The 14,109-nt window shown below is 39.4% G+C and overlaps 1 protein-coding gene, 1 long non-coding RNA gene and 1 pseudogene across 3 annotated transcripts in view; 2 read left to right on the top strand and 1 right to left on the bottom strand.

Annotated features, from left to right (window-relative positions):
• Nucleotides 1-14,109, top strand: part of EXOC4 (exocyst complex component 4) — a 762,629-nt gene that overhangs the window by 279,158 nt on the left and 469,362 nt on the right. The window lies entirely within an intron of this gene.
• Nucleotides 183-1,789, bottom strand: LOC121028313 (uncharacterized). Its single transcript, XR_005789174.1, has 2 exons — nucleotides 1,060-1,789; nucleotides 183-824 (listed from the first exon to the last, which is right to left on the bottom strand). It is a non-coding gene; the product is annotated as an uncharacterized LOC121028313 (long non-coding RNA).
• On the top strand, nucleotides 4,318-4,461 carry LOC121029031 (uncharacterized; annotated as a pseudogene).

Genomic DNA, 14,109 nt, shown 5'->3' with positions numbered 1-14,109 from the left:
AACTTTAAAAAAATAAAGAAAAAGGAACGCATTTTCAGATAATCTCACCTTCTGTCTGCTCACTTGACCATCCCTCTATGCAGATAAGGTTGACAAAAGCCAGCCTTTGGCATTTTAGCCTCTGTTGTGGTAAGTGAGGTTGGATCTGCCTTGGATAGCCATTCAACACTACCTGTCTTTGCAAAAAAGGTGAAAATCACCATTGGAAACATTTTAAATTGCACAGACCCAGTTTCGTACCAGAGGTACAGATATAGAGATACCGAGATAACGTCTTAAACCAGTATTTCCCAATACCCCTTAATTAAGTCTTCATCCCCCCCCCCCCCCGCCAAGGGTTTCTAAGAGGCCTTTCTCTCTACTTGGCTGCCACCTGTACAGTGCAGGACAGAGCCCTGGAAATCCTAGAAATAATTTATACTTGGTTTCCCTCAGTTTGAAATGCCATTCCTTGACTCATTGAGACTGAATTACCTTGGCCGTTGCCCAGGAGTTGGAGTGATGACTCCAGTCGTGTTTGCTCGTTTGCTTTTTACTGTTAAAAAATAGTTGAGCTTCTGTGAAGGGTGCCTTTGCTCTCTGTCAGCTCTGCTGTCCTCTTCCACGCTGCCCAGGCCCAGAGTTTGGTTTCTGCTGCCATGATAGACAAGGAGAAGGCAGTGAGAGAAGTTTCCCTGGGCCATGCCTGACCTCTGGATTAGCCTCGCGGTGCCTCTCTGACTCCGGGGTTCTGTTTTCCTCAGTTCCTCTGCTTCCTGAAACTGCAGCCTTGTGCTTCTGGTTCGCGTGGCTCTCTAAATCCCATTCATCTGGCGCTTCCAGACCTGTCATTTTTTTTTTAATTTTTTTTTCAACGTTTATTTATTTTTGCGACAGAGAGAGACAGAGCATGAACGGGGGAGGGGCAGAGAGAGAGGGAGACACAGAATCAGAAACAGGCCCCAGGCTCCGAGCCATCAGCCCAGAGCCCGACGCGGGGCTCGAACTCACGGACCGCGAGATCGTGACCTGGCTGAAGTCGGACGCTTAACCGACTGCGCCACCCAGGCGCCCCCAGACTTGTCATTTTTATGAGGTCTCATTGCTTCTGCAGTTATGGCATACCCCTGACAAATAGAGTTCTTTCTTACCTAGGAAAAATATTAGCTTTAGTTTAACCATAGCTGTTTTCTGCAAGTGTGTGAAGAACTGGAAAATTGCAATTAGTTTCAGATAAGCACAGATGAAATATTCTTGTTTTGTACTAAGGCAACACATTGAAAGAAGGATTGAGGGCATTGAGTCATTGTAGTGTCTAATGATACAACTAATGCATTATGGGGCTCATGTATCATACTGGGACCTTGTTACTTATGAAATCTAAAATAAAAGGATCTGAATGTGTCCTTACTAGTCCTTGTGCCTCTTAATAAGAGCTTTTAATTTTTAGTCCCGGGGTCAGTCATCACATTTTTGTACTGCTAGCCCCCCCGTGGCCAAACTCAGTACTAATTAATTTTAATAATAGACTCATTAGGAATGTGCTGGTCTACAGAGATAGGCTGGTGACTCATGAAGTCATGGGAAGAGGATGAAATCATTGTGGTCATTTCAGTGCCACTTAAAAAAAAAATTCAAATGGCTGTTTCAGGGCGAGGAGGACTATTTGTGGTCAGCATTTGGGAGGTTGAGTGTTAAATTGCATTGGTTTGATGTGTACTGGTGGGTTGTCAAACTCTGCCACTGATGGTCATTTTTTAAAAAAATATTTATTTTTGAGAGAGAGAGAGAGAGAGAGAGAGAGCAAGAGCACACGGGGGAGGGGCAGAGATAGAGGGAGACAGAGGGTCATAAGTGGGCTCCGTGCTGACAGCAGAGAGCCCGACTGGGGGGGCGGGCGGAGGGGGGGCTTGAACTCACAAACCGTGAGATCATGATGTGAGCCAGTCATGATCTGATTGAGCCACACAAGTGCCCCAAGAAGTGTATGTTTCTAAAGAATTAGCAAATGAGCTCTCTCATGAACATCTGTAAGCGTTGAGTTTTGTTGAGCTGCAGCCGCTATTGGCTGTGAGGTTTCCAGTTTTATTTCTCCATTGCTTCCCCATCATTATATGTCACTTTATTTCCTCTTTTCTGTTGTTGCCTGGGTCAGATGGGTTTGCTTGTATAGAACAATTAGGATGCTCTAGTTATTTTTAAGAACCTAAAGACAAGTACACTTATCTGTTAGAACGCTTCCTCCAAACACCTCTTAACAGTTGAATTGAATCTGCACCAGCTGTAGCCTCGTTATGTGTGGTTTGAGTGGGAGGTGTCTGATACATGGTATGTGTTTCCTGTCTGTGTTTTCATGGAAATGGATTTGGTAAAACTAAGTGACATCAGTTAGAAAAATGAGACAAACCCAATACTACATGAAGACCTTGCAAAATTGGGCCTTAAAACATAGTGGTTCAAATATACTTGCTCACACTTTCAACATGAATGCAAAATTGGGTGATGGTAGAAAATTGTTTAGGCACAGTTGCCAGGAATTGAATTAATTATACACTGAGACCACTCTCTTTGACACCACCCACTCTGTCTATCTGAATTCGCTGCTGAGTTACTCATTCGGGCATGATTTGTTTATTTTCGGGGGGGGGGGTGGTTTCAGAGAGAAAGGTTGACAGAGGATCCAAGGCGGGGGCTCTGTGCTGACAGCAGAGAGCCCGATGTGAGGCTCGAACTCACGAACTGTGAGATCATGACCTGAGCTGAAGTCGGACGCTTAACTGACTGAGCCACCCGGGTGCCCAAATGGTTTCATTTTTTACAAGAACGTGAGTTCAGTATCATTTATGAAGGTATGCAAATGCATTGGCCTGAATGAAAGTGAAGATAATAGATTCCATTTTTTTAGCATGATTTTCATTTAGCCACATTTTCATGAATTTTAGATTTATAGCCTTCTAATGCCAGGAATTATATTTTGGGTTTGGAGTGAAGAGGGCCAAGGGCTAGACTTGAAACTCCTGTGTACTTTATCTATAATCTCTCTGGAAGTCAGAAACCAGCAGTGAGAGACACGCAAGAGGCAGTGTTAAGAGAGTGGTTATTTCATGAGCTGTAGAGGTAGGTAGTATTTAACCCATCTTTGTCTCAGTTTCTTCATCTGTGTAGTGGAAACAATAATAGGACCTATCTCACAGGGTGGTTGTGAGCGTCATAGAGAACACACATACAGCATGACTTAATAGGATTAAGATTTAGCAACACTCAAATGTTCTTTCTAGTGAGTAAATTCTTAAACCATTGTAAATCAATCCTCTGAATTAAGTTTTTTTTTTTTTTTAACAAGAAACATCATTTATTCGTGATGCATGATCAGTATGCATTGACTACAGATGCATGTTGAAACTCAATTACTTGGTCTTCTACCCACTAGAATATTAGCTCTAGCAGGGCAGGGACCATGCTTGTTTTCTTCTCTCTTTTATCCTTTGTGCCTTCAACAAGGTCTTTCACATAATAGGTGCTCAGTAAATATTTGTGGAAAGAATGAAGGATGCCTGCCATTGTAAATGTTTTCAAGAAACTGGATTTAAAGGATTTTATGATTATGCATAGGTAATCTTGTTATACTGGATAATTATGTTTCTATGGATATAATAATATTGGACTAAAGATTTAGAATATTTTAAATGACAAATCTGGGCATCTCTATGGAGTCATGTAGGATGTGAAGAAAAATGGAAGTTTTCACATGTGTTTGTGTACTCCGTAAAAGTACGGAGTGAGAAAGTACTGATGTGAGAATAAAATCATTTGGATTTTTTTTCTTTCTTTAAAACTTTGATACACTATGCTGCCCTAAAAAAAGCCTTCGATTTTACTATTTTGAAAAAGTCAACGTAAATAGGTAATGCACCCTTATGATTCAGAATTCAAAAGTTTAAAAGTGTGCATGGTAAACATCTCCCTGTGACCCCCGTAGACCAGCCACTCTACCATCTTTCCCACAGATAGCGGATACCTTTAGTTGCTTATGTACCATTTCAGGGATAGTTTTTGCATAAGTAAGCAAATATGTCTATATTCTTTATTCCTTTTTTGCATTGGTGATAGCATATTAGAAATACTGTTCTGAACATGGTTGTTTTCATTGGATGTATCATGGAGTTTTCTTTCTTCTTTCCTTTTAATGGTGAGAGCATATCATTGAACTGATAAACCGTAAGTTAGAGAACTGCTTCTCTGTTAATGGGCATTCAACTTGTTTCTGATTTTTTTCTTCTCACAAGCAGAGCTGCAATATAAATGTATGAATATAGGAGTCTGCAGACTCCACTGGATATCGCCTCTCGGCCTTTTGGCTAAGATCAAGTGCAGACCCCACTGGTTATGCACATTTGTGATTTAATGGGCACTGTCATACTGACCACCATGGTGGTTGTGCCAGCTTATAGTTTCACCAAACTAGGTTTGAAACTATTTCTTTGCATTCTCATCCATATCCATATAATGGATATTCAGTCAATATCCACTATATTACCAAGCTCTTGACTCATTCCCTTTCTGACATGTAACAGAAAACAGTGTTTTAGTTTGAACTTGTATTTTTCTTCTCAGGTTCAACTTTATGTGTGTACATATATATATGTATATATATGTATATATATATATATATATACATATATATACACACACACACACACACAAACACACACATATATATGTTTAAGAACTTTCTATATTTCCTTTTTGTGTGACCTATTTATATTATTTTGTATAATTTTTAATTAACTCATTTTCCCCTGTTTTTGTTGATTTGTAGGGATTCATTAACAGGTAAGTGAGCACTTTGAGATATGAATTTCCAGTTTTTTCCTATTGATCTTTTGACTTTCCTTACCATAGTTTTTGCCATCAGAAATGTTTGATTTTTATTCTGTTAAGTATAACAAGCTTTTCTTCTTTGGATTCTTTGTGACTCAATTACAAAAGAGTTCTACTGGCTGAGGTTATAATGTGAGGAATTTTCTCATTATTTCTTTCATTACTTTTATGTTTAATTTTTTTACATTCAAATTTTCAATCCACATGGAAATTATCCAAATATAAATGATGGAAAAATCATTTGACTTCTGCTTTGATTTTGCTTTATTTGTGATCTCACCAAGTCACCTAATTTTTATCGAGTACATTTACATGCAAGAAACCTTGCTGCACACCCTCTTACTGGGTACTTTATAGCTTAGTAGGATTGATAGGATTTCCAAGTCAAATTATACAAATAATAACACAACAAGTGTGATCAGTTCAATGGTAGAGATGTTTGGGAATGCAAAGAAAAGAGTGCTTAATTTTTTCTGCATATAAGAAGGGACAGGACTCATAAAGAAATATGCAGATCATAATAATTTTTGAACCAATTAGTGTCTCAAAGCAATTTCATTTTATAAGATGCTCATTGAAAGATTGATTTAGAAGAACAGGTACAGTCTGAATTCTAAGAATGTTGAGTGCGTGGTATGAATAGATTAATGATATGATTCACATTGATAAGCCTGGCATCCCTAGTGATATATTTTTTAGCTAAGAAAAAAAAAAAAAAGAAAAAAAGAAAAAAAGAACTAGGGAAACAAATTTGAGAGAGCCAGTTTTCAAGATGAGGGAGAAGATGGCACTATAAGAACAGTAACATACCAACTTCATGCATTTGGAACTCCCTTTGAGAAAGAACCAAGAATAATTAACTAAGGCTTAATTTTTTTAAAGGTCAATATATCAGTAAAAAGGAGCTCAGATAACTAGAAAGGTGACAGTAAGTTGTGAGGCGATGAAGGAAGAGAAGCTTAATCATGTGGGGAAATGTGTAATACTTGGTACAAGAAGAGAAAGTAAGCAGAGAGTTTTCCGTCACGCCACAGGACTTGAATGAAGGGGACGTCAATGATGTCCAAAGGACACGAATGATGTCCAAAGGAAACGAATGATGTCCAAAGGACACGAATGATAAGAGAACAGCTTAAGTTTTGACCATAAGATGAAATGTGTAAGTTGACGTAACTTTCAGAAAAGTGAAGGAAATTTGATGTCAGGTACCAGCAGGTAGTTGCTGTCATTTGCAAAAGGAAGCAAACCGTTTGCAAAGCGGAGTAGAGATTGTGACTTTACAGTGAAGCATGCATTATTAACCCACTGTTTTACGAGAATAAACAGTGAAGAAGACCCAGCACTGGGGGAATAAACTCCAAATGTGTATGGAGTAGATTATGTTTCAAATATATGTATATATATGTGTATATATATATGTATATATGTATGTACATATATATGTATATGTTCCTATATATGTATATGTGTATGTATATAGGTACACACACAGATATGGTAAAGCATTGAGTTTTGTTCTCAGAGAGCCAAAAGAAGTATGAAGTACCTACTAATGCTTCAGTTTGGGGCACAATCTTTTGCATTTTATGCATGAAGATTAATATTCTTCTGTACTCAAACCCTCAGGTTTACAGGCTTCTCTTAGTGAATGGTGACTGCTAGAGAGTCCTATACTTTTGCACACTTAATATTTTACATTTATGTCTCAACAGGAACATATTTATGAGACCTGTGTGCTTATCAGCAGTACGCACACTTGTTTTGCTGTGCACCACTAATTTTGATAAGATAACGCCAAAATGCAAGAAAATATCAAACAGTTGCCTAACTGTGCCAAGATGGCAGTGTTGCTGACATTGAATTGTGAGAGGGCAGGAAAGCCTTCTGTGGATTAACTGGAAAGATCTGACAGTGTATGTAAGTCAGCTTAGTGGTGTCACTATATAATATGTGATATATGGCGCTGTATAGATGTTGACGTCCTCATGTACGTAGAACCTCTGCAGACTTTTAGTACTATGGGGGAATAAGGCCGCCATATGTCTTTAGACTGGGGTTCGGGAATCTAAGGTTGTACAGCCATAGCAGCTAATGATCACCTGGTTTAGTCACATTATTTTATAGTTTTGGAGAGTAAAACCTAAAGACGTTGTTTTTGTTTTTTTGTTTTTTCCTGAAGGGACAAGGCAGATTGGGTGGCAGAGATGTGGTTAACACTCAGGTTTTCTGATGGGCTTCACTGGTTTTCCTCAGCACGCGTTGCTACTTTGCCATACTGGTTTTCAATTTCAGTGTACCCCAAGTAATTCTTGGCGAAGATAGAGATTCCTGGTCTCCAACTCAGAGATGTTTTGATTTGGCAGGACTGATATCTGGGCCTAAGAATCTATATATTAAAAAAAAATTTGTTTAAACATTTTTTGAAGTGTGTTTATTTTGAGAAGACAGAGCAAGTGAGGGGCAGAGAGAGAGAGAGGAGAGAAAATCCCAAGCAGGCACTGTCAGCACAGAGCCTGATGAGGGGGCTTGAGCCCACAATCCATGAGGTCATGACCTGAGTCGAAACCAAGAGTCAGATGCTTAACCTACTGAGCCACCCAGATCCCCCCCAAGAATCTATATTTTGAACTATCCACTCAGATGAAGATGGTATTTGCGCCATACTTTGCGAAGGGTGGCCCATGTCATGCATGAAGCCGGAGTACATAGATGTTATATATCCATGGTCACGCATGTAGGAAGTGGTAAAACCAAGACTCTTTCCCATTCCTCAGTATCTTTTTGCTGTGTGGCTTTGCTGTTATGGAAAGGGAAGTGACTGAGTCCCGCTAGAGGTTGGGTACAAGATGCAGCAAGCAGCTGAAATCAACATAACCCACCGCTCAGGGTGATGTATGCTTGTTAATAACCAAAGTACAGTTGCCCAGCATGAGCCACCTTTATACAAGCATTTAAAAGAAGTAACGCTATGATAACTAATGCTTTCAACCACAATTTATTTTGAAACTGATTAGAGACGCTGATTTTTAAGTATTGGCATCTCCATGCTTTCCAGTCATTGTCCTATTGAACATCTTGGGTAGCCTTCCCCTCCTAGACGCTGGACTTTAGAATTGTTTAAGAACTCTGCCTTTACAGTTTCTGGAACATACAACTTAAATATATAAATAATTAAGGAACATTATTAAAGTGATGAGAGTAATTGCTTCTTGTGTCTGTAGGTCATGTAGTACATGTCTCTCTTCACAAGAGAGACAAGCGTGAGCCCTTGGAGTGACCAGATAAGCCCCTTTGGTGGTCCCTACAGACCAAATGTCATCAGACAGAAGGGAGCTAGTGAGAGTGGAAATTGCTAGTACAAATGAATCCTTTAGAAGGAAGGATAATGAAAAATTAGAATTCACTGAGAAAGTAGAATTCACTGAGAAAGAGATTTTCTGTTTTGCCAAGTCGTTGGGTGAAAATAAACCAGAAGATGGTTGAGAGAATCTAAATGGAAAAGGCAGTAGTGTTCATGAGAGGAGAATTTAAGTGCCAGCGGATGTTGAAGAAACCAGGACGTTATTTGAATGGCTATACTTGTTTGTGTTCAGAGGTACTTTAACACAACATCCCAGTCTGTTTTCTTTTGTTTCTGCACCTTTACAGGCTAAATTCTTGTCTAGAGGGCTGTCTAAATTTTTCCTCCAGGTTTGTAGCACTGCAAACAGTAAATCAGAATCCTAGCACTGAATAATTGAACAGGCTAAAACATGAGCCTGCCTGGAAAAGAAGACTGGAACTGAAAAATCAATAAGGTTAGGAAAAAACTTATAAAAGCTTTGCTCAATATAAAATAGCAATAAATCAAGAATAATAAGCAATCAAATGGTTTGGATAATTGTTTTACTTTGAACAACATAAGCAAAAAAATTGATAGTTTTTGTGTGCGTATATGAAAAATCCCTAGCATTTGAAAGGTTGTAGAAGAATAAAGGAAGTACAAACAAAAAGGTACATGAAAGGAATTCCTTCTGGCATAACAAAAATCACTTTAGTAAAATAAAATAGTAAACTTTAAAGAAGATAGGTTACTGATTTGAAGAGCTGCTAGGATTCTGGGGAAGCTTTTGGGACATCTCTAAATGTCATCTCGCTGAAACAGCATGATTTTGATTTATGATTGATAGTCCAGGAACAATGGTATTTGAATATGATCTATAGTGACTTAAGGCTTATGACTCAGTCTCTTTCTCATAACTTCTAGAAATTCAACAATTTAATAAACTCACGTCCCCACTATGAAAATGGGGAGTTTGGGTTTGTTTGTTTTTTTTGTTTGGTTTGGTTTTAGGGCTTTATTTATTTATTTATTTATTTATTTTCTTCCAATAGGAGAGGGCTGAAAACAAGGCCCTGATGCCCTTGGGGTGAGCTTTGTAGGTAGCTGCTGGGAGCAGAAGCCTGTTTAGGGAGTGAATGGGAGTTGGGAGCTGGGAATGGGGCCTCGGAACATCAACTTAAAGAATTTTGCTGTGAAGAAAACAAAAGATGATTTTTTTTTTTTTTTTAAAGGTGTGAGAAAAGGTCAGGCAGCTTGAATTCTAAGCTAGGGCCAGTGGTGATGGAGATGTTGAGGTGAAGAGAAAGGGGTACACCGTGGACCATTGCCCTGGGTGAGCCTGAGATGGAGGGGGGCAGCAGGGTTTCTGGGTGTCAGCAGGAAGGAGCAGACTGGGAAAGAATCTAATTTTAAATTTTTCAGTTAGACACCTTCCACTTACCAGGAAGCCCCAGCCACATTCTAAGGTAATATTTAGGGATATGACCATATGATAAAGCATAGATAGATAGATAGATAGATAGATAGATAGATAGATAGATAAATTGAAACTGTACCAATTCTGAAACCAAAGAGTATGGTCATATGTAGCTACAATAATATATGAATAGTTAGATCTTGAATATAGTTAACACTGTTGACTTTGAAGTTTCTGATTAATAAAAAAAAAAAAAAGCCAATACTAGTCTATGATGTATGTGATACTCATAACTTCCCATGGAATATTAGAGATGGGGGGCACATGGGTGGTTCAGTCAGTTAAGTGTCAGACTTCGGCTTGGGCCATGGTCTCACGGTTCGTGAGTTTGGTCCCCGCGTGGGGCTCCTCACTGGCAGTGCAGACACTGCTTGGGATATTCTCTCGCTCGCTTGCTCGCTCGCTCAAATTAAATAAATAAACTTAAAGATAAGAATATTAGAGAAGTGAGTTGACTGGTTATTGACAAAGACAAGGAGGAACTTAGGTATTCTGGGCACCAGTCCAGAGAACCATAGAGCTACTTCTGAGAATGGAAGAAGGACCAGATGCGGTGACACGACAGATAGTGCTTCAGTCTCCTCCTCTCTGGCAGGTCTTCACCTCTGCTCTTCTACTTGAGTCCATCTGAGGAATTGCAAGGGCAAGTCCAACACTGGGGATTCAGGGGCCCAGGAGGCTTGTGGTGATGTGCCCCACCATATGCAGTCCTGCAGAAGTTAATGGACTCAGAGTCCTTAACTGCCAACCTTGGGTTTTGCTGCAAGCCCTAAAGTTGCATGTTCCTGTGTTGAGCATGAAGTAAAGATGTTGGGATGTAACTTCTGCTGCCAAGAGAGATTCTTCAGCTTCGTAAAAATTTAAAATTCCTTCGGTTATGTTATAGTTATTTCCGGGTGTTATTTAGCACATATAGAGCATTTTGTGCCCTCAAAGTACTTCTTAATATCATTGGTTATTAGGTAAGATTTCTGATAAGTTGTTCTTACTAGTAGTTTGGATAATTACATATTGTTATTTATAACCAGTATCTGACAGGAGTAAGTAGAAAGTGTATAGTATACTGACGTGGCTCTGGATCTTGAATGGGATCAGAGGCACGCGTGTGCGTGTGTGGGTGTGGGTGTGGGTGTGTGTGCGTGCGCACATATATAATTCTACGTAGTCCCATATTATGATTATACATGCAGTGTATACGTATGTAAAATCTATATACATACATGTCATTTAAATATACATATACCGACACACACACACACACACACACACACACACACACACACACACAGACTTCTTTAAATATTTAGGGAGAGATTAGACTGAATCTAGATTATAAATTTTGAAACCAGATTGTAAGCTCCTTGAGAGTAGGCATTTTTTAAGTTATCTTGTTGCATCTCTTGCTTAATGGACACTAAAAATACTTGCTGATTGCTCTGATTTTATTACTAAGTATGGTGGACATTTTTCCTAAAGAATAGGGCTCTGTGTGTGTAGTCAGTCAGTCAGTTTGTCTAAAGGGCTGCTGACATGCCGCCACTGATAACTGTCTTTATCCTGAAGTGTCTGCTCTTTGCTTGTATGAGACATGAAGCTCATGGTCAGCATAGCCATTGCTTCTCTGAAATGCAAATATCCTCACTCTTGTTAATGTCGTACTTTGATCTCATGCTGGCTGCTCTCCTTTTCTTCATTTTCTTTTCATTACAGCTTTGCCTCTGCCCTTTACACCCAAATGCATCTGAAAAGATATCACCTGCAGAGATGCTAGTTGGTGAAGATTTGGAACCTCTTAAGAGTTAAAATATCGCCCTTTATCTTCAGTGGCGATGACAAATGTTTTAGAACCAACTTTTTGGAAGGAATAGTACAATAAAGATGATGAAATAGATACTATCCATAAAAATTAGTGTGCTCTTATATTACCTATATCAGTGAAGTGCTCACCGATTATCAGATAATTATATTTGGTTATATATATTTGTTGAAAAGAAAGAGGTGGGCTTAATTCTTAGCTAAAAAAGTTTTAAAGTGGGGCACCTGGGTAGCTTAGTCAGTTAAGCGTCCGACTTCAGCTCAGGTCACCATCTCATGGTTCCTGGGTTTGGGTCCTGCATCGGGCTCTCGGCTGACAGCTCAGAGCCTGGAGCCTGCTTCACATTCTGTGTCTCCCTCTCTCTCTGTCCCTCCCCCATTTGCACACACTCATGCTCGCTCACTCACTCTCTCCCCACCCCCAATAAATAAAGAAACATAAAAAAAATTTAAAAATCACCTTTTAAACTGATTCCCCCCCACCCCACCCCATTCCCCGGGGAAATCAGTATGTGTCCAGTCACATGTACTTTTGAAGGTACCACATTTCTTTTGTCCCCTAGATCTTTCTAGAACTAGATCCCTTAGAACTTTCATATCTTGTCATTTCCTCTTTCATTTAGATTCACCTCTTGTGACTCCTAATCTCACTGCTACCACCTTGTCCAAGTTTTCATCACCTTGCACTGAGTTATATATACCTAATGATATCTCTCTTAATCCTGACCCATCTGTACAGTGCATTTTTCAGTGCAGATTAGTTTCACCTCGAGTATGGGCATGATCACAAAGTAGACGGGAGGTTTTTTGCTTTGTAGTGGAACATTAACTTTGGAAGAGCTCTCCTCACCTTAAAATTATGGAGCCATAGAGCTTACAATACTACTTTAGATGTTGAGCACATGTAATAAATGTCTCAAGAATTGAAACAGTTGCCTTGATTTAAAAATCGTGTTTTGGTGGTAGGGGATGGGAATAGGATGGCTGTAGAGGGGTCAGTTCCGTATGTTCCCTGTCCAGAGGGAACCAGTTCTGGGAATGAGTAGACAATTTCTTGAATTTACAGTTGTAATAAGCGCAGTAGAGCAAAGAGGGTTTATATCATAGTGGCGCCTCTCTCCTTTCATGCTTCTTTGGTGCCCGACGTTCAATTCAGATACATTCTGGTGAGTGCTTCTAACAGTTCTCTAATTTTCCTGTTTCCTTTCTTCACCTCCAGGTTCATCTTAAATGAACTTCTCCTTGGTCCCATAAGGCCAGTCTGTTTTTGCATTCCTCAGTTCTGATTTCTTTTGGCAGGAAGATGAGATGTGGTTGACAGATTATATCTGAAAAGGGCTTTGGTAATTGCTCGTTCTGTTCGGTGACTGTGTGGCTGACAGATGGGCACAGTGAATACCGAGAGTGTTCTGGACCTCCACATACTTCTTCAGCTCACGAGCGGCGAGCACTGCCAGCATTTTTGTTATTATCTATCAGCATATTTAAAAAGAATTGCTTGGATCTTTACATCTTCTTTGAACCTATAACTAAATCACGTTTATGGCTAGGTTCTCTCCCACCTCTTCGATTCCCTCCTCATTATGTATTTTTTGGAATAGACGAAATTCTCAAGATGTTAGTGCAGGCTGGCATGAATGGGTGCCAACAGCTCTTACAGACTTGTTAAAAGATTTATTTTTTGCCTGCGAATTACACATATGGCCTAGAATGATAATATTAGGATCTGTGTTGGTTGAGATAATTGGCAGATCACACCTTAAGAAAAGTGATTGGTTGGCTTGTCTCTTTCATTTTAATCTGCTGTCTCCATCACAGTCACATTACCATTATGTAGTGTATTACTATGCCGGTTTAAAAAACTTATTTAACCCATTTATAGGGGGCATCTGTTAGTTGAGCTTGAATTATTTAAAACATTCTCTTACGTTGGCCCATTTGGTAACCGCCAGCAAAGTCAAAATGAGCAAAGAGGGGGATCCCAATAATCCCAGGTCTATAAAGATGGTTACTTAAGGAGGTGACAGTTAGCATCCAGATAACGCTAGAGGTAATCTCATTCAGACCCCGTAGAAAAATAAGCCAGAACTGAGAAATGGGACCTCTGGGTACCAATGTGGAGACTAGGTCTTGAGTGTGCTGTTGGAGAGGTAACCATGAGGCCTTTGCCTCCGTGCAGCCCTTATATATATAACACAGCAAGTCTTGGTAGAAGTCCTTGAGATGCAGAGCAGATTAATTCATCTGTTTAACTTCAGTGATGGCAAATGAGAGGATGACCTTCGAAATATCCATAGTTCTGATAATTATTCATTTAACATTTGTGTAAACACTGGAGTTGTACTACACCAGTCTTGTAACACCTAATTCTTGTGATGGGGATGATGATTATTTCTGCTTATTAAAAAATGCTAGAATTAAATTAACTTGGTTTTCATGTTTTCTTTTCTGTTACTCACCGTATGCATGTGAGTGCTGCATGAGAGAGAGAGAGAAAAACATATGCTCAGGTTTGGAGATTAATTTTCATATCTTAATAAATGGAAGAAGATGTTCCTACTCACAGGCACAGAAGCTGGACTTGGAAGTCTCTTTTACAATGTAGTTTAAAGATAGGCATAATCGGGACACCTGA

Source organism: Herpailurus yagouaroundi, unplaced genomic scaffold (assembly GCF_014898765.1).
Source record: "Herpailurus yagouaroundi ecotype Mexico unplaced genomic scaffold, PumYag 100, whole genome shotgun sequence".
Lineage (NCBI taxonomy): Eukaryota > Metazoa > Chordata > Mammalia > Carnivora > Felidae > Herpailurus > Herpailurus yagouaroundi.
The sequence above is the reverse complement of the archived record's forward strand: the minus strand, read 5'-3'. Positions and strand labels throughout refer to the sequence as shown.